Source organism: Sorex fumeus, unplaced genomic scaffold (genome assembly GCF_029834395.1).
Source record: "Sorex fumeus unplaced genomic scaffold, SorFum_2.1 ptg000044l, whole genome shotgun sequence".
In the NCBI taxonomy this organism is placed as follows: domain Eukaryota; kingdom Metazoa; phylum Chordata; class Mammalia; order Eulipotyphla; family Soricidae; genus Sorex; species Sorex fumeus.
In genome coordinates, this window is record NW_026606101.1 from 68,095,899 (window position 1) to 68,119,520 (window position 23,622).

A 23,622-nucleotide genomic window follows, 5' to 3' on the forward strand; every position below is an offset into this window, starting at 1 on the left:
TATGTTGAAATTTATAAAAATAAAAATGTGTGCCCCACAGGACACTATTAAAAGAATAAAAAAGACAAGTTATAAATTTGGAGGAAAATACCTGTAAAAAATATCTGATAGATGAATTTTTATCTCGAGCGGGCCCAGTAACGTCTCCATTGGAGACTTTGTTGTTACTGTGTCTGGCATATCGAATACGTCATGGGGAGCTTGCCAGGCTCCGCAGCGCAGGCGAGATAGTCTCGGCAGCTTGCCGGGCTCTCCGAGAGGGGCGGAGGAATCGAACTCGGGTTGGCCATGTTGGCTGCGTGCAAGGCAAACTACAAAATTTAATAATAAGAAAATAGATCATCCCGGCTGGAGCGATAGCACAGCGGGTAGGGCGTTCGCCTTACAAGCGGCCAACATGGCCGACCCGAGTTCGATTCCTCCGCCCCTCTCAGAGAGCCCGGCAAGCGACGAGAGCATTCGATATGCCAGACACAGTAACAACAAAGTCTCCAATGGAGACGTTACTGGGCCCGCTCGAGCAATCATTTTCTAAAATTTGACAAAATATCTGAACAGACAGGCTATGGAAATACCTCAAAGGGGTAGAATATTTCTTTTGCAAGCTGAATCTTTAGCATCACATGGTTCCCTGAGCACCAACCATGTGTAGCCCCACAACCAAACCAAATAAAAAAGATCTGAACCAAAAAAATGTACTAAAGACCTCATCTATATATTCATTGATGGAAAAAAAGTCAAGTAAAAAAAGTTCTACCTTGTCGCTAGTGAATTAAGTAAAACTATAGTGAGATATATCTACATACCTGTTAGAATGGCTAAAATCCAAAATAGCTGGCTATATAAAATATTAGTAAAGATTCAAGGCAACAGGCATGCCTACACAATGCTCTTGGGGAATACAAAATAGTCCAACCCCTGGGGAAGATAGTTTGGCATTTCTTACAAAGCACAGTTTTACCTTTTGACCCAACAATAGTATCTATAGTTACCCAACGATTTGAAGAATGATGTGCGTGTTTAGAGACGCTTTATACTTAATCACCAAAAGTTGAAAGAAACCAGAAAACTCTTGAATAGAATAATGAATAAACACATGGACACATTCACACATGGGGTGTCCCTATGGCACAGCCTGGCATGCTGAAACTACAAGAGACAAGTGCTGTGTGTTACCCTGAGTGTGGTTACTCGAACTCTTGACTAGTTTGAAATCTCCGAGCACTTACTCTCCCAAGTAAAACTTAAGTTAGATGCAAAAGTTTTCCTGCCAGCACACGGGTCAACTTTTAATTCTTTTGAGAGGGTTAAGTTCTTCTCCAATGTTCTCTGCATGGCTTGGCCAATCGAAACTCAGAAACAAGTTGAGAGGAATCACATTGCCTGGGACACTCCAACTTTACACCTAATGTCTTGTGAAATTATAAATTATTCATATCAACTCTTTTTGCTTTCAGACATGTATTTTGATCAGTAGGAGACTCATCAGTTTTCCTGCAAATGGGTCACTTTGGGTCATTCAGCTTTTGATTTCTTTTTTTAATGAAATTTCAATCTTGTTCATATTTTATGATATGATATGAGTTAGTGACATATCTTTTTCAGAGTCATCTAATTAGACACATCATAAGGATGCTACTTTTGGGGGGTTTCATTTTTGCTCTGTTTAATACAAGCACTTCTAACTTTAAGGGTTCCTGCTGGATTTCAGAGTCTGAAAGATGCAAAACCAAAACAAGGTATTGTTTTTCCTGCAAGTCATGTCCATTACCACAAGGTGGTGGTTTACTCCAGGGAAAGCCTTTTGTGACCCAAATTGGAAATGAAGAACTTTCTCCAGGAGAGAACTGCAGATATGTGAGGCAGCAGCAAACATGAATGAACCTGTCCCTTTAAAAGCAAATCTAAACACACACCAAAGCAGGACCTGACTTCCCCCATAATTCTCAGCCTTTCATCTCAGATGAAATGAATGCATGCATACATCTAGCCGGCATCTCTCTGCCTCCAGATTATTTTCCTCCCTGAATAACTTTTGTGTTTTTTTTATGTTTGCTTATTTTTGGTTCTGGACCACGCCCCTCTGTGCTGAGGGCTTACTCCTGGCATTGCTCAGGGGAACATATGGGATGCTGGCGATCAAACCCAGGTCAGCCACGTGTCAGTCAAGCACTGTATCTGCTGTACCGTATTGCCAGCAGGCTCTCCTTTTTCTGTTTTGACATATTTATGCTATTTAATTTCTTGGTTTTGGGCCACAGTTAGTGGACGTATTTGGGGGCAACTTCGGGCTCTGTGCTCAGGGTTGGGGGGTGTTTGGGCCACAGCTGGAGGTTCCCAGGGATTATTTCTGGTAGTGTCCAGGGTCAATTATGGTGCAGAGGGTTCAACCAGGGTCTGTCATATGGGATTCTCAGGGCCATAGATATATTTGTTGCTATTTTTGGACCAAACTCCATGGTGCTCAATGGTACTCAGAACTTACTTCTGTCCCTGTGCTCAGGGATCACTCCTAGCTGGGTTCGGGGACCATATAGAATGCCAGAATTAAAACCTGGGTAGACTGCATGCAAGGCAAGCACCATACCCTTGGTACTACATTTATTTAAAACTTAGCTCTTCAGGGGCTGGTGCGATAGCACAGTGGGTAGGGTGTTTGCCTTGCACGCAGCCAACCCGGGTTCGATTCCCAGCATCCCATATGGTCCCCTGAGCACCGCCAGGAGTAATTCCTGAGTGCAGAGTAACCCCTGTGCATTGCTGGGTGTGACCCCCCCCAAAAAAAGCTCTTCACTTGATTTTCCCTTAATTACCTAAAATATCACATTACAGTTAAGCAGCCACACTGGGGGCGGTAGCTAGGGAGGGCCATTGTCACCACAACTCTGGCCACAACTAGCTGGGGCAGGGGAGCTCCGTGGACAGCAAGTTTGTTGGGTTTTGAACTAAAAGAACGTAACTGTAGCTGAAGAGATAGGGAGCTTGTCTTACATGCAGCTGACCCACGTTGGAATCCGGAGCACTGCCAGGAGTTATTCCTGAGTGCAGAGCCAGGACTGACCCCTGAGTGTCACTGCGTGTGCTCCTTCTAAAAAGAGTAACTGACTATTTACCTTCATGAAGGCGGGATTTAAAATGACCAATTGTTTTGGTTGTGTCTTGGGATAAGGATTGGGGCTTGGGATGGAAACGTGACAAATTTGGTGGTGGGAAAGTGTAATAGTGGTGTTTGGTGTTTGATTATTAACTGTAATCAAATATTGTGAACCACCTTATAAAAATAAAAATTAAAAAAATAAATAAAATGACCAATTGGCTTGACTAGATTGTCTGGGACTCCCTTTTGCTCCCTCTACTTCTGCCATAATAATTTCACTTGGTGGCAGAAATTAAGTCTTGGCTAGTCGCATCCCTGAGTTCCTCATTTTTCTCAGCAGTCCATTGCTGCAGTCAAACTCCTAGCAATGTTCTGGGACCCTGTGGCATGGCCAAATGCAAATGCAAGGGGTTAAAATGCTTTAACCCCTGAACTATCTCTCCAAGCCTGAGTAATGAGTTCCTGATTTCAGTTGTTATGCTTTACAGGTGGTAGAACACTAATTTTATTATCTTTTCTGAAACCTTAGCTATCTGGTGATATTTTCTCCTCTTTTACATATTTTTTCAACCTTTTCTTCATTTTTATTCAACATATGACTCTTAAGTGTTAATATTATGAATTTTAAGTATACTGCTTATAGAATGAAATGTGTAACATGTCTGAACATTACTTCACAGCTTAATGAATTTCCACGTTAGTTCATATCTATAACCACCTCCCAGAGCATGAAATACACCATTTCCAGTTCTTTCCTGCTCAGTTATCACATCACTTTCCTCGGGAGATTCACGCTGTCCTGACATCTATCACTGTGAATTGATTTTTCTCTTTACTTGACTTCATATATATTGCTTTTGCAACTGAGACCTTTCAGTTAATATGGTGTCTTGGATATCATTTGGGTTGTTTATAACTTAGCATTTCATTTATACAAATTATAATATTATATTCCATTCTATGAATAAACCATTAGCTCTTTGTTCTTCAGTTAATAAACAGCTGGGAGGTCTCCTGTTTTTGGCTGCTAATAATAGTGACCGTATATATTCTTATACATACTTATGAATATGGGTCTTCCTAGCAGTGCTTGGGGGCCCCGGGGGCCACTCCAGGTAGTTCTTGATGTTGGTCTGCTGTGCTTGGGCTGCTGCTACTACTCAGATCTGGGGGTGCTGGGGGCCTCTAGGCTCACACCAGGCAGTGCTCAGGAGTATACCTGGTTGTGCTTGAGTGTTGTTCAAGCACCCAAGGTAGAGACCAAACTCAAGGCCTCAAATGTGCAAGGCCTGAGCTTCAGTGCTTCCCTGCCACCCCATGTCTCTCCCTAGTCCAAGTTCCCGCCTAATAATTCTTTAGGTGAAAATTTCCTTATCCGGGAACTGGAGAAATCGGGCAGCAAGAGCACTTGCCTTGCATGCTGCTGACTCAGGTTCAATCACTGGCACCCCATACAGTACCCTACGATTGATCCTTGAACCCCATCAGAAGTAAATCCTGAGGGTGACCGCCAGGTGTGGTCCAAAAGCCAAAAGATAAACATGAAAAATCACCTCATCTGAACCAGAGAGATAATACCATGCATAAGCTACTTGCTTTGCATGCAACAGATCCCTGGTGTCACATATGCCTGCCACCCTTCACCCCCAGCACCGGCAGGAGTGATTCCTGAACATAGAACCAGGAGTAAGCCCTGAAACAAAAGTTTTCTTGTCTAGGACTGAGAAGTCAGCACAAAGGGCTAGTGTATATGTCGGAGGGCTGGGTTTAATCTCCAGCACCCCATGCCCCCCCTCTTCCAGCACTAGGAATGACCCTGAAGCTCCGGGGCAGAAGTACCCCTGAGTACCACTAAGTGTGGCAAAAAAATGTTTTTCTTTGTTGAAGTACAGTGAACTTCCTGTATCCCACATGAACTCAGCTGACACCCACAGATACCATTTGACACTTACAACAGTGGGAGAGCCCCGTTAATTAGGGTCCTATGTCACATCTATATTTGTTTTGTTTTCAGCGAGCTCCTTGCCCGCTGTGCTATCTCTCTGCCGCCCTGTCCTACATCTGGGTGAGCTGTGTTCACTTTCACTGTCTAGTTTTCCCCTGCTTCTTGTGACTGTGACTATTTTCATGCCTCTTCACCTAGCTTGTATTTTGGGGCTCTAGGCAGACAGCGTCAGGGGCACCTAGACAGAGGGCAAGCTTTGCACTGATTCCTGGGGATGAGGGATGGGCTCGGTCTGCTAAAGAACTGAGCTGGCTTGGGGTTGGGTTTCCATTTTTACCTCTGGCTTATCTCTGCTCCTCACTCGTGGAGTCTTGCACCCTGCCAGCAGTGTCTCTGGACTCAGGATCATCTCCAACAGTGCTCGGGATTTTTGTGATGCCTGGATCTAGGGCTTCGTGTCCAGGTCCTTGTTCTTTCAAACACTGTGGTTTACAAAGCTGTTCATGATGATTTGTTCCAGGCATTCAATATTCCTACCCCAATCCCACCACCACTGTCACCTTCCCTCCACCAGGGTCTCCATCCTCCCAACCACCACTCAAGTCTGCCCCTGTCGCACGCCCACAATAACTTATTTTATATTGCTTGTTACAAATAATGGAGTGGTCAAAAATGGTTTCCATAGGAAGAATTATGAAAACTATGGTATTTCACCATGAGAACATGAAATCCTTGTGTGAGGTCTTACTAAGCTGTTGTTGCAAGTTAACCTTCTGTGTTAATGTTTTTGTTAGTCGAGAGTGGTTGATATCTACATTATATCCCATCTAACCCGGCGATTCTTGAGGCAGGGGCTGACTTTGTGTTGGGGACTCTTTCTTCCTGGGGAATCCTCTTGGGTGGCAGGAGATTTCACTCTGCTCCTCCAATTCATCCTAAGGCCCCAAACCCAGCAGCTGTCATGGGGAGGGAATTGCTGGTGTTTTGAGGTCTCCCTTTTTCTGTGGTTGCCCCTGGTTCCGTGTGACCACTGAAAGCTTTCCTCTTGGCTCCAGCAGATGTCTTTTCTCTGGACAAAACTTGATCATCAGCCAGTATCCCAAATTGATAATTGTCCTTAGGAAGGGAAGAGGGACCAGTTCGAGAGCCTGTGGCCTGCGGCGACTGACTCCTCTGACGAAGAATCAGAAATCTCTAGACTTTGGAAACTCTGACCTCGCCTTTTTACAAACTATGGTCTCTAGGATGTGTTTCGAAATCTCGGAGTTGACTTTTCTCTCTTGGTAAACTTCTGATGCAATATCATGACCTGACACTTTGGGTGTCAACATAGGGCTCCAAATTTTCAAACTGTCGGTCAGAACCCACCCGTGGGGGTGTGAAAGCAAGTTCTCAGACCTCATGGGCTCTTTAGAAGAAAGCAAAACAGATGGTGCCAGTGCATATTACACAGGGCAAAGTTGTGATTTTTTGCATGAACTTTTCATTTTGTGTGTGTTTGAGTGCGTGTGTGTATGAATTCATGTGTGTGAATGCGCGCGTGTGTGCTTGTGTGTGTGTGTGTGTGTGTGAGAGAGAGAGAGAGAGAGAGAGAGAGAGAATGCTGTGGTTTGCAATGTAAAACCCATTTCTTCCTGTGGGTTGTAGTTCAATGTGTTTAAAAGTCACTAGACTTTAGTTTAAAACAGAAAAAGGGCCAAAAGGGGAGAGAAAAAAAAAAGATCAGAACGAGACTTATTTTTTGAGTTTGGACAAGCTTTTGGAGAGGTTTAGCCAAAACTTGTAGTTTAGTGGGGAGCAGATGGACTGGACACTGCTAGTGGCCCGAGGGCTCTGCTGGGGGACCAGGCCCTTGAGTGAGGGCCCGCCCCCACAACACTGTGGCATACAGAGCAAGAGAAGAAATGACCACCCCACGTTGGTAAAGATCAAGAAAACCCCAGAGAAGACTGTGCCTGGAACTCAGGAAGAAGAAGGCCCGGGTGCTGGCACAAAGGCGAGGTCAGCTGAGGGAAGGAGAGACAGGCCTCTGGCGGGCTGGCGGGGCCTGCTGTGAACCCGTGGCTGGCACTTCAGGAAAGATAGGCTTGCGGCCATACGATGGGAGAGGCAAGAATGTTGTCCTCTCCTTCCTGCTTGCCTGACCCCAAAGACAGACAGACAGAACAGACACACACACACACACACACACACACACACACACACGGAGAAGCATGAATGTTATCCTCTCTATCCCTGCTTTCCTGACCCCAAACACAAATACACACACACACAGACACACAGACACACACACATACACACCACACACACACACACAGGACTGGGAGAAGGGTGAACGTTGTCCTCTCTTCTTCCTGCTTTCCTAACCCCAAACACACACACATGCAAGCATGCCCCTCCCATGAAGGCCACCCCTGGGAGAGAGCAAGCTCCAGCAGGAAGAACCAGCAGGTTTCCTGGTCGGGAGGAAGGGTCTGGTGATCGCCTTGTGTCTTAAAGAAAGAGGAGGGACACTCCCCAACTCACCCCTGCCCAGGGCGCGGCCCCCTCAGAGCTCAGGAGTTTAGAGCACCCTTGTCCTCAGCCCCTGCACTGGCCACACAGAGGAGGGCCCATGTGCTGCGTTCGCTACGCAGACAGACATTCTGCAACTGCTCCTGGCCTTGTCCTGCAGCGGGCTCCTAGCCCAGGGACTGACACTCAGGCCCCAGCCCTGCCTGTCTTTGCTAGAGTCTGACCTTTACCCTGCTCTAGGCATACTGGTTCAGTCCTGGGGCTCTGCTGGAGTTTGGGGAAAGACTTAACGCTCAGCCCTGCTTCCACCCAAGCTTTCTCTCTCCCTCCTCAGCCTCCCGAGCAGGGTTTGTCCTCTTCATCTGGGCTCAGGGCTCACCTTTCATAGAGACCACCCATCCCTCCCGCCTGGGCTGGGAACCTCATGCTCTCTGGTCCCCCACTGCCTCTCTCCCACACACCTGTATCCCTTGACTGGCACTGAGCTTGCCGGGAGGCACGTCTTGGGCTCCCAGGAGGTTCCCTGGCAGTGCTCACCTAGCGGATGAATTTGTAGTCTGAGCCTAACTCTTCCACCTTAAAAGCCCGTTGGTCAACATCAGAGTGTGTGTTTATGGGGGGTTTGGAGCAGAGGAAGCTGCCCCCACTGGGACCAGGGCCCTGCTAGAAGTCCCTGGCCACCACTGACTCGAGTGGGCTGTAAAAGCCACTGGGTACCCGTGTGATGTGCGATAGCCCTTGCCAAGGAGACAGAATCTACGATGGGTGTGCAGCGGCCCCAGGAAGCCAGCACGTGGCGTCTGAGCAGATCCTGTCAGCCACAGAGGCGGCCTGGGAGGAGCTGACCACCACCAGGACCCCCTTAAAGCCTGTGCAAAAGGGAGCGGGAGAAAGAGACCACGTCAAGGGGAGACCAGCCTGTCCAGAGGGAGATCTCGTAGCCTCCCTCCTTCAGTAAATCCTCTCTAGGGAAGGGGCCTCCTAGCCGGCTGCCCCCTGCCTGCCAGGGGCCCCGGAGGTCTCAGCAACCTGCTGTTCTGGGCTGAGGATCAAACCCACCTGAGACTGGGAGATGAGAGGCCTAGCGGTGGGGGGTGGAAGAAGACCCCCAAAGGGCAAAGGGATTAGCCCTCTGAAACCAAGCAGTTCAGCCAATCAGAGGGGCGAGGCTGGTTCTAAGCCAACATCAGGGTCCGTTCACAAAATGAGTGTCCTACAGAATGACACTGGTAGGGAGGACCAGCTGACGGGCCCTGGGTGTGGTTGTGAGGACCTGCAGAGGGGGTGAGGTGAGGCTCAGTCACTGTGACTAGGCATGAAACTGCAGTTGCTTTAACATCACCAGGAGGTCAGTTAACACTGCACAAGGGGCTTGACTCCTAGGTCCATAGCCCAGACACGACGACCTGACCACATGAGACCCGCATGGACAACCAGAACAGTGATCTTAATCTTCATAATCACCCCGGAATGGGCCCAAACAAAGCGGGGTGCGCATGAAGGGAATACTAGGCGGGAAGGAACAGGAGGAGCCGCAGAGCTGAAACAGGACGGACACGAAGCCCACAGCAGTTGATCCCCAAAGGTGCGGTTCTTTCACTGGGAGGATACGCGGAACCCGCGGCGGACACCATACACAGTGGTACTCAGGGGTGTGAACTGGGCAGAGGAGAGCCTGCTGACGGAAACGGTCTTTTAGTTTTGGGAAGATGGGGCGTTAGGAAACGTCCTGGCGCTGGAGAGTGAGGGTTGCACAACTTGGCGAACCTATTTTAAAACCGCTGAGCTGTACGCTTTGCTTTCCAAGGTGGGAACTGCTGGTCCGTGAACGGGAGCGCGGGTGTCCCCTGTGCCCCCACCCCTCCCCACCCCCACTCAGGACAAGCTCAGGGCCCAGGAATGGTGTACCCAGAAGGCCTGCGGGGAGCACCGCGGGGACAGAGTCTCAGGGGAACCGCTTGTGGGCGGGGGGAGGGGGGTGGCACCGAAAGGGACCTGGAAGAAGGTGGCAGGGGGAGGCCCCCGGAGGTGGCCGGCGTGGGGAGATGCGCAGGCCGGCGGCGGGGCTCCTGGAGAGGCGGGGGCGCATTCCCCGCCCGGGTCCCGCCGGGGCCCCGGGGGCGCGGGGGCGCGCGCGGGGGCCCCGGGGCGGGGGTCCCGGGGGCGGGCGCAGGCGGGCGCGGCGCGGGCGCTTTAAGGAGGCGGCGGGGCGGGGCGGCCGCGGGCCCGGCGCGCGCGAGCCTCAGTCTGCCCGGGGCCGGCGGGCGCGGCGCTGCCTCCTCCCGGGCGGCGGCGGGGAGGAGGCGGCCTGGGGGCGCGAGCCGAGCGGGTGAGTGATCGCCGGCCCGCGGCCGGGGGCGGCGGGTGGGGGAGCGCCGGCGCGCCGCCCCCGGCCCGGCCCGCGCTTTGTTCCGCGGGGGGAGGAGTGGCCGCCCCCGGGGGGACCCCCGGGGCTGAGCCCGCAGGCCCCCGGGTAACGGTCTGCGGGCGGCGAGCCGGCCGCGGTGGACGCCCCCTGCGGAGGCTCCGTGCCCCCCCCCCCCGCCTCCGCGACCACCACCCGGGGGTCCGAGCTGGACGGCGGGACTCGGGGCCAGGGTTCTGCCCACCCCCCCTTTAAAATGGCGTTTGGGGGGTGCAGGGATCCGCCGGGGAGTTGTCACGTCCGTCTGAGTAATGAGAAGCAGCCGGCGCGCTGCAGGCCCGCTCCGCGCCCGGGGCCACCGGCTCATTCATTGAGGGCCGCGGGGAGGGCGAGGGGGGCCGCGGGGAAGGTCGGGGCGCCCACCGAGGCACCCTCACCCCAGCCCGGTGTGCAGAGCACCCCCAGGGACCCCGCAGCGTCGCTGGAAGCGCGGCACCCGCCCCGCTGTGAGACCCGGTGGCAGGAACTGAGATGCGCGCTGGTGGGGGGGGGGGGGGCGGAGAGGGGGGACAAAGCTAAGCCGGGGGATGGGGGCGTCTCCGGGAGCCCTGGTGCAGACCCCTCTCTCCCCTTGAGTCCCTCCTGGGACCTCTCAGGCTGTGTGTTGGCGGGAAGGAGGCGGCTGTGGGGCTCTGTCCTCTAGGACACTCTGCAGGGACCTGACCCCAGGGTAAGGACAGGGATGGACATTGTGGCTTCTGGGAGTTCTAAGGGGACCTGACTTAGCCCTGGGACCCCACTGTAAGAACAACCTCTAGCCACAGCCTGACGCTTACTGGGATGAGCTTTTTTTTTGGGGGGGGGGAGGTGCTAAGTATTCCTTTGTATTGACCCCCTGCCCCTCTGGGACTCAGAGGGTCAGTAACTTGCCCACAGGGGTCCTGTTTAAGAGACCAAGCTTTTGTCCTTGTGACTGCTGTCCCCCCTTGCCTGATGCCCTCCGAGGACCCGCTCAGCCTCTGGGCACCAGCTGGCTGAAGTGCTTGTCGGCTAATAGCTGACACGTGTCAAGGGCTGGGCACTCACGCAGAGACAGTTAGGAGTCCCTCCTGCCTCCCTCTAAGCCCTCACTGCATCGCTGAGGTTTGGTACTGGGCCCTATTTCCTGTAAACCTCTTGTTTCTGCCAGGGGGATTTCACCCTTGGGTCAGTTCTCATTGCCCAGGCAGCAGTTGGTGTCCCCTGGCTGTGGTTTCTGCTGGAATCTGTCCTCTGCCAGGGCAGATGCCAGAGGGGGTGGGTGGGGGAGGGGGACTTTGTTGCTCTGGGGTCTGCCAGCCCCTCTCAGAAGTGGCCTCCGCATTCCCTCCCGAGGGTGGGGGCGTGTAGCCTGGGCTCTCTGCGGCCCTGGAGCTGGGTGCGTCTCCTAGAGCCGCCTTTGCTCTGTGTATCCTCCACCCCTTATGTTTCCATCCATCGAAGATGCTTTCTGTGACGGGTGTGGTGTTATCAGCTCGAACCCCGGGTTCAAGCTTCCAGCTGAGCCGAGCTCTTGAGGGAGTGCCGTACCCCCGTTCCCGAACTCTGCGCCCCAACCACAGGGAAGATCACACTGGCTTTTGACAGACAGAACCAGTTCTCAGAGTGCCTGCTGACCAGTGGGAGGGCACAAGAGTCCGGGAAACTGGAAACTGGCCCTCCGGGGTGGGCAGTGCCCAGTGCAATGCCCTGAGCCCTGTGGTTCCTACGCACTGGCTTGCCCATATCAGCCCTCCCCCTATGAAATGAGAGCGAGCGCATCCTCTGTGGCGCTAGAACGTTCTTGGTATCCAGAGTGTGCACTGAGTCCCGGAGGCCGTGTGCCGGGGTTGGGACAGGCTTCGGGCAGCCTTGGGGGGCAGTTAGTCCCATTGGTCTGTGGCAAAGGCAGGAGCCAGGCAGACCCACAGGTGCCCATGGTCTGGAAGCTGCGCAGGGAAGTGACACTTGGAGAGGAATTTTCCCTGGGCTTTGATGTCCTGTCTGTCCTGGCTGAGGACTCAACGGTATTGAATCTGGGGACTCTATCGGCCGCCAATACCGACACCCAGAGCACCAGCTCAGCCCTCCCGAAGGTGCCATCAGTTCTTGTGAGCTCTTCGTGCCTTGTCTAGCAAATTCTTGGGAGAGGCAGCCAAGAAGACTCAGGGGCCAGACACTGAGCCAAGGGTTTGTTTGGGGGCGATACCCCGCGGTGCTCAGGGACTCTGCTGGAGGCAGTGCTCAGGGCAGGAATCCCTCCTGACTGTGGTCAGGGGGCCGTGTAATGCTGGGGTGGAACCGATAGCATGCAGTCCTGCCCTTTGAGCCCATCTCTGGTCTGTAATGGGGGAGGGCTGTTCTCTGCCCCTGCCCCCAGCGCTCCTTGGCCCGGCCCCTCTGCCTAGCTGCCCAGAGCCTTAGAAGCCTTTTGCTCCATTTTTCTGTAGCTCCCTGTGGATGGGGCCTGGCCATCGCCCTGCGTGTTTGGTTTCTTAATGTCCCTATCATTGTCCTCCAGTCCTCTTGGCAGCTTCCCTAGGTGGGACACACTGATGGCCGGAGGGCCAGATGCTCATGGGATCACGGCTGGCTACTGAGGTGACCACTCAGAAGGGCCGTGTTCTCATCCAGAGAGCCTGGCATCGGACCCCTGGAGGGCTAAGAAGAAAGCTGGTACCTGGATTATCAGGCTAATGAATTTGGAGAGCCCCGGGCAGGATTTGGGGGTGCTGTGTAGGTGGGGAGGGAGGGGGCAGGAGTTGAGTTCTGCCGCTCTGTGCCTCCAGGGTGGGGTCCGTGCTGGGGGGGCCCATCTGTGACTTCTGGGCCCAGGCCCAGGGTTGAAATGCATGGAGGAGAGTGTGTGGGGAACCAGGAAGGGCCCCAGAAATAAGAGCGTCCCAGGGCTCCTGCAGCTGCAGAGAGCCAAATCCCAGAGGGGTACAGTGGGGGATGGGGCCTGGGGTGCTTGATTCAAACCCCCGAACAAGCTCGTTTCTCAGCGATGGGGGGACAGTTGAGGGGTGCAGACGGGAGATTTCCTGGTGCCGGTATACAGGTACTGTGGGAAATTGGGGCCTCACATCAACCCTGGGCTTTGTTTGCTGGTTTTGGTGTTTGAGCCGCACCTGGCAGTGCCCAGAGGCTGCTCCTGGCTCTGTGCTGAGGGAAGTTTCCAGCAGTGCTTGGGGGTAGGGGCGCTGTGCCATGCTGGGGTTCCAACCCAGATCTCCCACGTACAGAGCTTGTACTCCAATCTATTTCCCCCTTTTCCTTCTTTCCTTTCTTTCTGCACCTGAGCCAGCTGAGTATGGCACCAACCCCCACCACCCCCAGAAAAAAAAATGAAGATGAATTTCAGGTCAAGATGAGGCCAGCAAAGGTTCGGTAGTAGCCCGACATCCTTGCATGGACGTGATCCCCAGGAAACTTCCTGTGGGCTTGGCGGGGAGGGTCCCTCCTGCAGGCTGGATCCTTTCAGAGGCTGAGGACGGACACCCAGAGCCAAGCCTGGCCTGTCCTCCGGGACGCCCATCCTTTTTTTTTTCTTTTTGGGTCACACCAGGCGATGCACAGGGGTTCCTCCTCGCTCTGCGCTCAGGAATTACCCCTGGCGGTGATAAGGGGACCATATGGGATGCTGGGAATCGAACCTGGGTCAGCCGCATGCAAGGCAAATGCCCTACCCGCTGTGCTATTTCTCCAGCCCAGGGACGCCCATCCTTGCAACGCTCTTTCCTTTCTCCCTCTCAGCACCCTGTCTGCGCCAACAACTCCATCCTCCAGCCCCAGCTGCCTCTGCTCCTTCCACTGCTTCCGGGGTGGTGGAGTTTTACGACAGCTTCTCCCGGGCCTCCCTCCTGCCCTGCTCCCGTTCCCGAACACCAGAGCTGGATCCTGGCGAGGGAGGCGAGGCAGTGGACAGAGGCAGCGGCCTTCCGTCCAGGGGTTACAAACGGGGCTGGTGTCTCAGAAAAGTTGCCACCATGTCCCGCCACTGGGGTTTTTCTCTTTAGGTGTGGGTGGGTCCCTCAGTGGTGCTCAGGAGACCCTGGAGAACTCTCATTCCACAGCACCAGTGGGTCAGTGCAAGTGTCCAAGGATAAAGTGTGTGGTGGCGCTGGGCTCAAACCCGGACAAGCACCCACGGACTCTGTGGCTCCGCTGACGGGCGTGTTTCCTCAGCAGAGGGAGAAGACAGGCTCCCAGTAAGAAGGTCGGTGATACCGAGGTCTGGTCGGTTCAGTTCAGGAGCAAGTTGGCCGGTATGGAACTAAGGCCCAGGGAGCTTAAGTCAGAGCCGGAGGGAAGGGGAACCCCAGGACTGCCCGTGCCCACCATGGCACTCACGGCTCCCTGCCGAGCTCGGGACTGTCCCTGGGTTTAACCACATGGAGCGGGGAGGGGGGGGGCGGGGGGGGGGAGGAAGAGGGCAATGGCCCAAAGCACAGGGGTGCCGGATGTCACAAGGCAGCCCAGATGACTTGGGGAAGGGGAGGTAGAGGAGAGGGGGAGGGAGGAGGGGAACCCTTGTCTCGTTAATCTCAGCCAGTGATCATCCCCCAAATCCACTGTGTTTGAAATACTTGGTAATGTTGAAAAAATAAAAATAGAAAGAGAAGAAATGTAAAGGCAGGAGCTGGAGCGATAGCACAGCGGGTAGGTGTTTGCCTTGCACGCGGTTGACCCTGGCTCAATTCCCAGCATCCCGTATGGTCCCCCAAGCACCGCCAGGAGTAATTCCTGAGTGCATGAGCCAGGAGTGCATCACCCATGTGGCCCCGGTGGGGGCGAGTCACCGTCCTCCAGGCAGGACAGGGCCAAAAGGATCCAGAGGCCCTCAGCCCACAAGCCTGTCACCAGCCCACACGCCCCTTTGGGAGTCTTGCTCCAGGTGCCCACATCCTGCCTCTTGTAGCTTCGGCCCCCTGAGTTATTTGATAACCTTAGCACTGCCAGGTGTGGCCCCCAAACCAAAATAGTTTGTTTATGGTCAGCGTGATGGTACAGCAGAGAAGGCATTTGCCTTGCACGCGGCCGACCCCAGTTGGATCCCCAGCACCCCATATGTCCCCCTGAGCACCACCAGGAGTAATTCCTGAGTGCAAGGCCAAGAGTAACCCCTGAGCATCGTTGAGTGTGATCACCCCCACCCCGCAAAATAAAGCCTGTCCTGGACATTGTGAGTGGGACTGGGTGACCGAGCAGCCCAATGACCATGATTGGCGTGGTTGGTGGGAAAGTGAAAAGGCCAGATTTCCCAGTTTGTGTCCCCAGATGAGAGCGCTGTGCCCAGCAGCTGTCTGGTCGCAAGAGAGTCATCTGCTGCTTGCTACCGCGGGGTCACCTGCACCGGTGCCCCCTTTGGTCTTGTGCACCGGGGGAAGGCTCCCCTCCTTGCCCTGCTGCCCCCCACTCTGTCCCCCAGCCGGCAAGGCTCAGTTCCTGGTCCCCAGCTGCAGGAGTGGAGGAGCGAAGCCTTCTCTGATGGGGCAGGTTCACCCTGCCCGCCTGACTCTCTTCATTCAAAGTCTGCAGAGGGCCCGAGTGACCAGGACAGTGGGTAGGGGGGATAGGGTGCTTGCCTCACTCCCCAGCACCCTACCAGGAGTGATCGCTGAGCACAGAGCCAGGAGGAAACCCTGTCCCCACCACCACCACCACCACCACCACCACCACCCAAAGAATTAAAAGCTCTACCAAAAAAAAAATGATGGGGCACTTTTTTTTTTTTGCTTTTTGGGTTACACCTGGTGATGCCCAGGGGTTATTCCTGGCTCTGCATTATGGAATTACTCCTGGCAGTGCTCAGGACCACGTGGGATGCTAGGAATAACCTGGGTCGGCTGTGTGCAAGGCCAATGCCCTACCTGCTGAACTGCACTCCAGCCCGATGGGACACTCTTATAGCAGCCAGTCCTGAGCGGAAGCAAAGATTTGCTCTCTGAGGTGTGTTTCCCCACCCACAGCACCCTCAGCCATTTTCCTGAGTGTTTACCCACCCCCACCCCACCCCCCACACTCTTGCCTGCCTGCCTCTTTCCCCCTGACCATGCCACAGCCGTGTGAGCCAATGAGCAGAGCAGGGATGAGGGCTGGGGGGCTTCTGCAGAGCTGGGGGTTGTCTGAGGATGAAACGATCAGAGGTGTAACCAGGAGGTGGTTAGACCCGCTCTGAAACCCCTGCCCATCTGGTGGGACAGGAATACATCTCCACGCTTTGTTTACAGGTCCAGCTGTTTTGGGCAGTGTGGGGGCTCAAACCCAGGGCCCCCACAGTGAGGTGATGCAGAGCCACACCCCAGCACACAACACTTTTAATATTTTTGAGGGGGAGAGGGGTTCCCAAACGGTGCTCAGGAGGCCCATGTGTCACGGAGTGATTCTTGGCTACCTGGGTGGCAGTTCCATGCCAGAGCCCACAGATGTGGTGCTGCTTGGCACCCAGCTCGCCCCAGGGGCACTCCGGGGACACCCGGGGAGCAGGTGGTTCTAGGGGCGGAACCTTGGGCGGGCACGTGCCTAGCATGTCCCCCAAGCACTGTACTATCTTCTGCTCCCTTCATTTTGAAAAATCACTTTCTGGGGTCCAAACAATAGTCCAGCGGGGAGGGTGTTTGCTCTGCACGTGGCTGACCGGGGTTCAATCCCCGGCATCCCATATTGTCCTTGAGCATGGTCAGGAGTAATTCCTGCCCCTGAACATCATTGTGTGTAACCCCCCAAAATAAAAACAAATCACTTCCACACCTCTGCCCTGCCCAACACACACTTTTATTTTGGTTTTGCTTTGTTGCAGTGAATGGAGGGTCAGTGGAGGCTGGTCACTGGGACCCAGCAGCCTTTCAGACAAGCTCTGACTTGTAAATCACGTGCAGTGGGGCCTCTCTGTCGGGCAGCCCCGAGGTATCACATTTCTAGAAGAAATGCCAGAGTTTCACTGGCCTCCAGAGCTATGTGGGGTCACCAGCAGGTGGAGGGGAGAGGCCCACCGCCCCTCAGGGGCTGTCACTTTGAGGGTGCAGCTGGGGTCAGGGCCTTGCTCCCTGCCCAAGGCATGATTGATTTCCACAGACAAATAGAATTCCATTTAGGTACTTCTTTTTTGCCTTCACGATGCCAATATGTCCTCTTGGAAACTCTGCCCCCTTACAGCGTTCATCCACACAAACCTTAACGCTCTGACTTTGCTGGAAACACAGCCCCCTCGCTCCCAGCAGGATGGGGCCAGCCCATCCTTCTTGGCCAGTGCCACTTTCGCACCCAGTCAACGCGCCTGCCCCCAAATAGTTTCTCGCAAGTTCTTTCAATGGCTGCTTTATTGTAACCAGAGATGTGGGAAGGGTGGGGCGGCTGTCCGAGGCCTGGAGGGTAGAGATTGAAAACGATCTGTGTGAGATCTGTCTCCTCACACACCTCCACACCCACATTCCTCAGGCCAGATCTCGGGGCGCAGGGCCGCTCCCTGGCCGGCATATGCTCGACCTTTCTCCTCCTGCCCAGAAGTTGGGCCCTGGTGCCCCACTGGGCCCGCGGGGAGCTGGGCTGCCTGGCAGAAACCCACCCCCATGGCCGGCCACCATACCCCCGCATGGACAAGGGCCCTGGCCCACTTATCTGGAGCTGGCTGGGTGTTTCCTGGAGGTTTGAGATTTTACGGAGGAAATGAAAATAAAGAAACCGATCTTTGTTTTTCTTCTGGTACTCAAACTGGGAATGGCTGGAGGCCTGGAAGGGGGAGCCGGAGCTACGGCGCCGGGCACCAGCACAAAATAATGGCTCTACCGAGCCCCGCCCAGCTGTTTCCTGTAAAGGGTTGGTGTGGGCAGCCGGAAAGGGAGGCAGTGGGTTGGGGGCGTGGAGTGACAGAAACAGGGACCACGAGACTCATCCTCATCCTCCCAGGAGTGAGGCGGGCATAGGTCAGAAGTTCCCAGTCTTTGTCCCCCTCCTTGGGACCCAGGTGACCTTGGGTGGCCTCTAGGGGCAGGAAGGGGTGTCTCTAGCTGCCCTGTTCTCCCTTCCAGCTATCCTGGGCAGGCCCTCTGCCCTCGCCCTCCCCACTGGCTCTTCATTATTTCCACGGGCTCTTCCCAATGGTCTCCTAGCACTGATTTTTCTTTAAAAATTCACCATTGGGGTGGAGTGATAGCACAGCGGGTAGGGCGTTCGCCTTGCATGCAGCCGACCCAAGTTCAAGTCCCAGCATCACGCATAGCCCCCGAACACTACCAGGAGTAATTCCTGAGTGCAGAGCCAGAAGTAGCCCCAGAACATCGCCAAGTATAGCCCCCAAATCAAAATACATTAAAAAAAATGTTTTTTAAATGACCCATCATTGAGGACCCTCCCCCTTCCCTGTCCGCAGCTTCTCTGAGGGTCTCGGAGTGAACACCAGGCCCACGGGGTGAGCTGCCAACCTGCAAGTGGGTTGTGTGCTTCCAGATGCTTGGTTTGCCCATACCCTGTGCCCCAGAGGCTGTTGTCTTCTGCCAGGAGCCTCTGAAAAGGGACTAAAAAGAAAGGGATAGTATCTAAAAAGGAGAGATAGTATCTAAGAGGGAGAGAGAGTATCTGAGATGCACAGAGGCAGGAGATAGCACATCCGGGGATTGGGATGGGGAGAAGGGCTATGCATGTTTTTTTTCCTTTGCTTTTTGGGTTACACCTGGTGATACACAGGGGTTACTCCTGGCTAATGCACTCAGGAATTACTCCTGGCGGTTGCTCGGTGGACCATATGGGATGATGGGAATCTAACCTGGGTCGGCCGCATGCAAGGTGTTAGACGCCCAACCCATCGTGCTATCGCTCCAGGCCTACGCGTGGTTTTTAATTAACATTTTCTTCTCACTTGGTTTACATCAATTGCATTGCACACAGTCAACAAGGATTTGATCCCCGGCACCCTATATGGTCCCCTGAGCCCACCAGGAGTGATCCCTGAGCACAGAGCCAGGAGTCAGCCCTGAGAACAGCAGGGTGTGGCTCAAAACCAAAAAGGAAGAAAGAAGAGACAGGAGTTAGCCCACAGCTGTGGGGGGAGTGGGAGCCGAGCCCAGGGGCCGCACACCCTCCTGCTGGCTGCTGGGCCCCCGAGTCCCCCCTGGCTATCCAGCCTCATTTACTGCCACCTTCCAGAAGCCTCCACATCTGCCTTACTCTTTTCATTGATTTGGAGAGACTGGGATCAAACCCAGGGCCTGCACCACAGCAAAGTTGTCCCTCTGCTTCAGGAGCTGGACAAGGCCAGTCGCGGCCCCCTCTGAGGGATGCCCCCACCCGGAGGTGATGGACCCACTGCATCAGATTCTCGTGGGGCCTTTGCCAAGTTCGAGACGTGTCGCAGGAAGAATTCACACTGAGGGAGAACAACCTCACCGGCCCGTTTTACACCATGCGAGTGCTGGGCACACATGGACATGAGAACAACGCCAGCAGGCGGTGTCACCCTGTCCCCTGCACCCCTCCCAGGGGGCCAGGTCCCAGGCCAGCAGCAAAGCCTGGCAGGGCCACTGGCAGTCCCCACTGCTCTGTGCCTGATTTTCCTGAAGAGGAAACTGAGGCACAGAAGGTCAGTTTCTTGGCTGAGCTTGCAGGCTGAGTCCAAAGCTCATGCTTCCTGGTGAGGCCAGCGTCAAGCTGGGGCAGGGGGCAGGGCAGGAGCACTAGGGGACAGGGGACAAGCCCCAGCAGAGGCACAGGAAGTGGACAGGCTGTCCCCCCACACCCTCTCCAGGCCCTCAGGGCAGCATCCGGCTGGGCTGGACACGGTCTGACTGAATTAGGAGCAGGGCAGGGGTGTGTCCAGGGATGAGTGTGGTGGGCCCAGCTGCTCCTTCCAGGTGGTGGGCAGTGTGTCACCCCCTCTCTGAGACCTGGTCCCAGTGCTCTCCACCCAGCTGCCGCCTGGTGAGAGAAATCAAGCAGGTTACAGAGGCCCAGGGCCCAACCCTGCCTCGCCGCGCTGTGTTGGGAGGCTCAGGAATGGAGCCAGCTAAGGGGCTTCGCATGTGGGGGGCTCCAGTTCCATCCCTGACACCGCCTGGTCCCCGAGCACGGCTGGGAGGGATGCCCCGACCTCTGCACAGAGCCAGGAGTAGCCTGGCATGGATCTCTCCCTCTAAAACCCAAAGCTCTGGGAACTGCTCTGTGCCTCTCTCGGACCCTCCCCTCTGAAAGCGTGGCAGCCCCCAGTGCAGTCTCCTTCCTGCTCATCTACCAGCGCTCTGGGCCCTGGTGGTAAGACATGCCCGAGACTGTCCTCAGCGCAGATGACCAGGCCCTCAGGGACTCTGCCTGGGTGTGGCTCCTGCCCCTGCCTTAGCTGTACCCGGCAGTGCTCACGGTCACGTGGGCGCTGGGGACCAGCTAGGTCCCTCAGCCACCCTGTCCCAGGGCCCCTCAGCTCCACCCCCTCAGGAGGTGCCTCCTGGTGTTTCGGGGGGAAATGGCAGTAGTGGGCTGCTGTATTTCAGGTTTGTTTTGGTTTTAGTTTGGGAGAGGCTGAGAGGCTTGGGGCTTCCTCCTGGCTCTGAGCTCAGGGATCACTCCGAGTGGGACTCGGGGGACCATTGGGGATGCCAGGGATCGAACCCAGCTGGCTTCGTGCAAGGCCAGCACCCTGCCTGCAGTGCTGTCTCCCAGCCCTGAGCGGGGAAGCGGACAGTGCTTGATTGCTGATGTCTGCCGGGGCTCTGGGAGCAGGAAGCGGCCCCCTGGGCCCCTGTTGCCCCTCAGTGCTCCCTCCCCACCCTCCCAGCACACACACACACACACACACACACACACACACACACACGGGCCTGGGTGGCCATAATTACAGAAACCTAGAAACCTGCGGGCTTACTGGATGTGGGGGGGCCTTGTGGGGCAGTGAGGGTTCTGGGGTGACATCAGCTGGGGGGGTGAGGAGACGGGGCAGGGGGCTGCAGAGGCCAGCACAGCCCCCAGCAGCTCGGCAGGGGTTGGGGAGATGCTTCTGGGAAGAGTGCAGAGGGGCAGGGCTCCTGGAATGCAGAGCCATTTCCTCCACATGGGTGGGGCGCCCCCTCCCCCGCCCAACCCCTCTCCTGCAGGCCCTGGGGACAGGCACTCCCAGACTCCCAGAGATGAAACCAGCTTCCCAGGCGGACTCAGCTCAGTGAAGATGATGAACCTGATTCCTCCCCGCATTCCTCCCCAAAAGCCCCTAGATGGAGCGCCCCCCCACCAGGCCAGCTGTTAGCGGTATCACCAGACCACTACCCAGGGCCAGCTGGAGGTGTGCTGGGGGCCAGAGGGGCAGCAGACTGGGGGCGGGGGGGGGGGGTCCAGGGTCCTCCAGATCATTCCCAATTCGCCCATGTTGGAAGGCTCCAGGGCTCTGTCACCAGGTTCCCCATGGTCCTGAGCACCCTGTTGCTTTGCAGACGAGGAAACTGAGGCCCTGGAAGATAAAAAACAGGTGCCTGGTTGGGGGCACAGGGAGTCCCAGCTGGAAACTCATCTCCAACCTGCCGCCCCGGCTGTCCTCCTGAGACCCTGAGCGGCCTTGCCTGAGCCCTTTTCCAGAAGCTTCTGCCCCTTGACTCCTGACCCCACCCCAATCCTATTTTGAAAATTGCTGGTGGGGCTGAAGCCATAGTACAGTGGGGTGGGCTTTTGCCTTGCATGAGGCTGATCCGGGTTCGATCGCAATATGGTCCCTTGAGCACTGCTGGAGTAATTCCTGAGTGCAGAACCAGGAGTAACCCAAAAAGCCAAAAGGAAAGAAAAGAAAAAAAGAAATAAAATTGCTGGGTGAGAGGTTATTCTGGGGTCACAGGTCATGGAGTCCCCACCCCCATGCCTTCTAGAGGCCAGTCCTGCCCCTGACCCAGGGGGCATCCCCTGCATGTGGACTCAGGATGAGGCGAGGAATGCTCCTGTGTGCCGGGGGCCTCCCTGGCCAGGAATGAGAGAAGGGGTGTGTGTTGGGGGCAAGGGGGCAGACTTGTGCCCCTTCCTGCTGCTGGGGCTGGGTGAGCCTGACTTTCCAGAACCGGCTTCACCCGACTCGGGCTGATGCCTTTTGCAGGGGAGCTGGGGTGCGGGTGCAGGGGCAGACGTGGGGTGCAGTAGAGTTGCCAGGGGAACCAGCAGCCCACCCCCGCCTGCAAGTGGTTTAGGAGCAGGGGGTGCTGCAGGGAGCAGATCTGTTCCCAGGGAAGCAAGGGGGCCCTTCCGTGGTGGGTGGAGCAGAGGTGACACTCCTGCTCCTTCCCTGGGCCCAGGGCGCAGTTTCACACCTTTCAGCTCCCTGCCTGGAGCTGCTGCCTTGACACTGGCACTAGGGTTCACATGTGCAGGAGGAACTTGGAGAGGGACCCTTGCACCCTAAGCCAGGAGCAGCCCCCAGGCATCATCAGCCTGTTCCCAAACCAAAAAATAACTAACCAAGCCTGTGTCCCAAGCGGGGGAACAGGCTGTGCCGGGAATTTAGCCGAAGGGAGCTGGGCCGCTGCTTAAAGAGCCTCAGGTCCCTCCTCATGCTGCCCTCCCTCCCACTCCAGGGGACCATCTGGGACCCCCAGAAGTGGAAAAGCAGGTTTCTAGAATGATCTCCAGGTGCCTTTTTAGCAGAGAGGGTGCGGCGCATGGCGGGTGCTCTCGCCACCTCCTCACTGACCCGCAGCTCTTTATCTGGCCTTTTCCTGGTGCCTCGAGTCCCCTCCTTGGAACCCTGCAGTTTCCCAGCTGCTGCTGCCCTCCTGATGCCCTGCTCTCCCATCTTGCTGGGTTGTGTGCCGGGGAGGCGGGTGGAGGGGGTTTGCCCCTTGGGAGTTCTGAGGCCTGGGCAGCCACTCCAGATTGCCTCCAGGGTGACCTTCTCCCACACTTACCCTTTGGAGCACCTTTCCCTGCCTGTGTGTAATGTCTGGCGCTAGGGTTCGAGCCCAGGGTCTCTCGTATGGGCAGCATGTGCTTTCCCTCCTGGGAGCCCTGCTGCCACTTCCTCCTTGCCCTCCTCTCGGTCACTTCATGACACTGCTCCCAGAGGCGTCTCTGTTTTCCTGTGTACATTTCCTCTTAAGCTCCCTTGGTCCCTTGGAGTCCTTCTTCCACATGTCTTGCCCCTCGTCCCCTTCCCCTTCACTTGGGGTTTCTCACCCCCAACATTACTGGATTTTAGGATGAATAATGTGTGGTTGTGTGGGTGGGATCCTGTTCCTTATGGGATGCTTGTCAGCACCCCTGGTCAATAGGATACCTATTTCGTTTTGACATCCTCCCATCTCCACATTCCAAACTTCCTCGGGGAAGAAAACATTTCCTCCAGGTGAGAACTGTTCCTTTAGCTGGCCGCAGCATCGTCCAGACAAATCTCAGCACAGTTCTTTCCCTCTGCTCGCCCAACTACAACAGGGGTTGACCAGATGGCTAGGTCCAAGCAGCCCGAGAGGGCAAGGGGAGAGAGCAGGTGGGGCCAGGACCATGGAGCTCTGAGAGTTGGCAGGGCCTTGGGTGCTGAGCTCAGATGCGCTGACTGTGGCGCCCTTTACTCACTTAAGCCTTGGCAGTCTCAGCTCCTCTGGGCCCAGCGACCCCCACACGTCAGAGTCAGTGTAAGGAGAGACCCTCTAGACCTGCTCTGCTCAGATGAGCACTCTCTTCTCCCCTGTATGGGAGGAGAGCAGACTTACCATGAAACCTCTTGGA

At 55.4% G+C, this 23,622-nt stretch overlaps 1 protein-coding gene across 1 annotated transcript in view; it reads left to right on the forward strand.

The window, feature by feature from the left end:
- The first annotated feature begins 9,764 nt into the window (after positions 1-9,764).
- Positions 9,765-23,622, forward strand: part of MRAS (muscle RAS oncogene homolog) — a 31,753-nt gene continuing 17,895 nt past the window's right edge. Inside the window, exon 1 of the mRNA XM_056122099.1 lies at positions 9,765-9,885. The gene's annotated coding sequence lies outside the window, so the exon portion shown is untranslated. The remainder of the gene's footprint in view (positions 9,886-23,622) is intronic.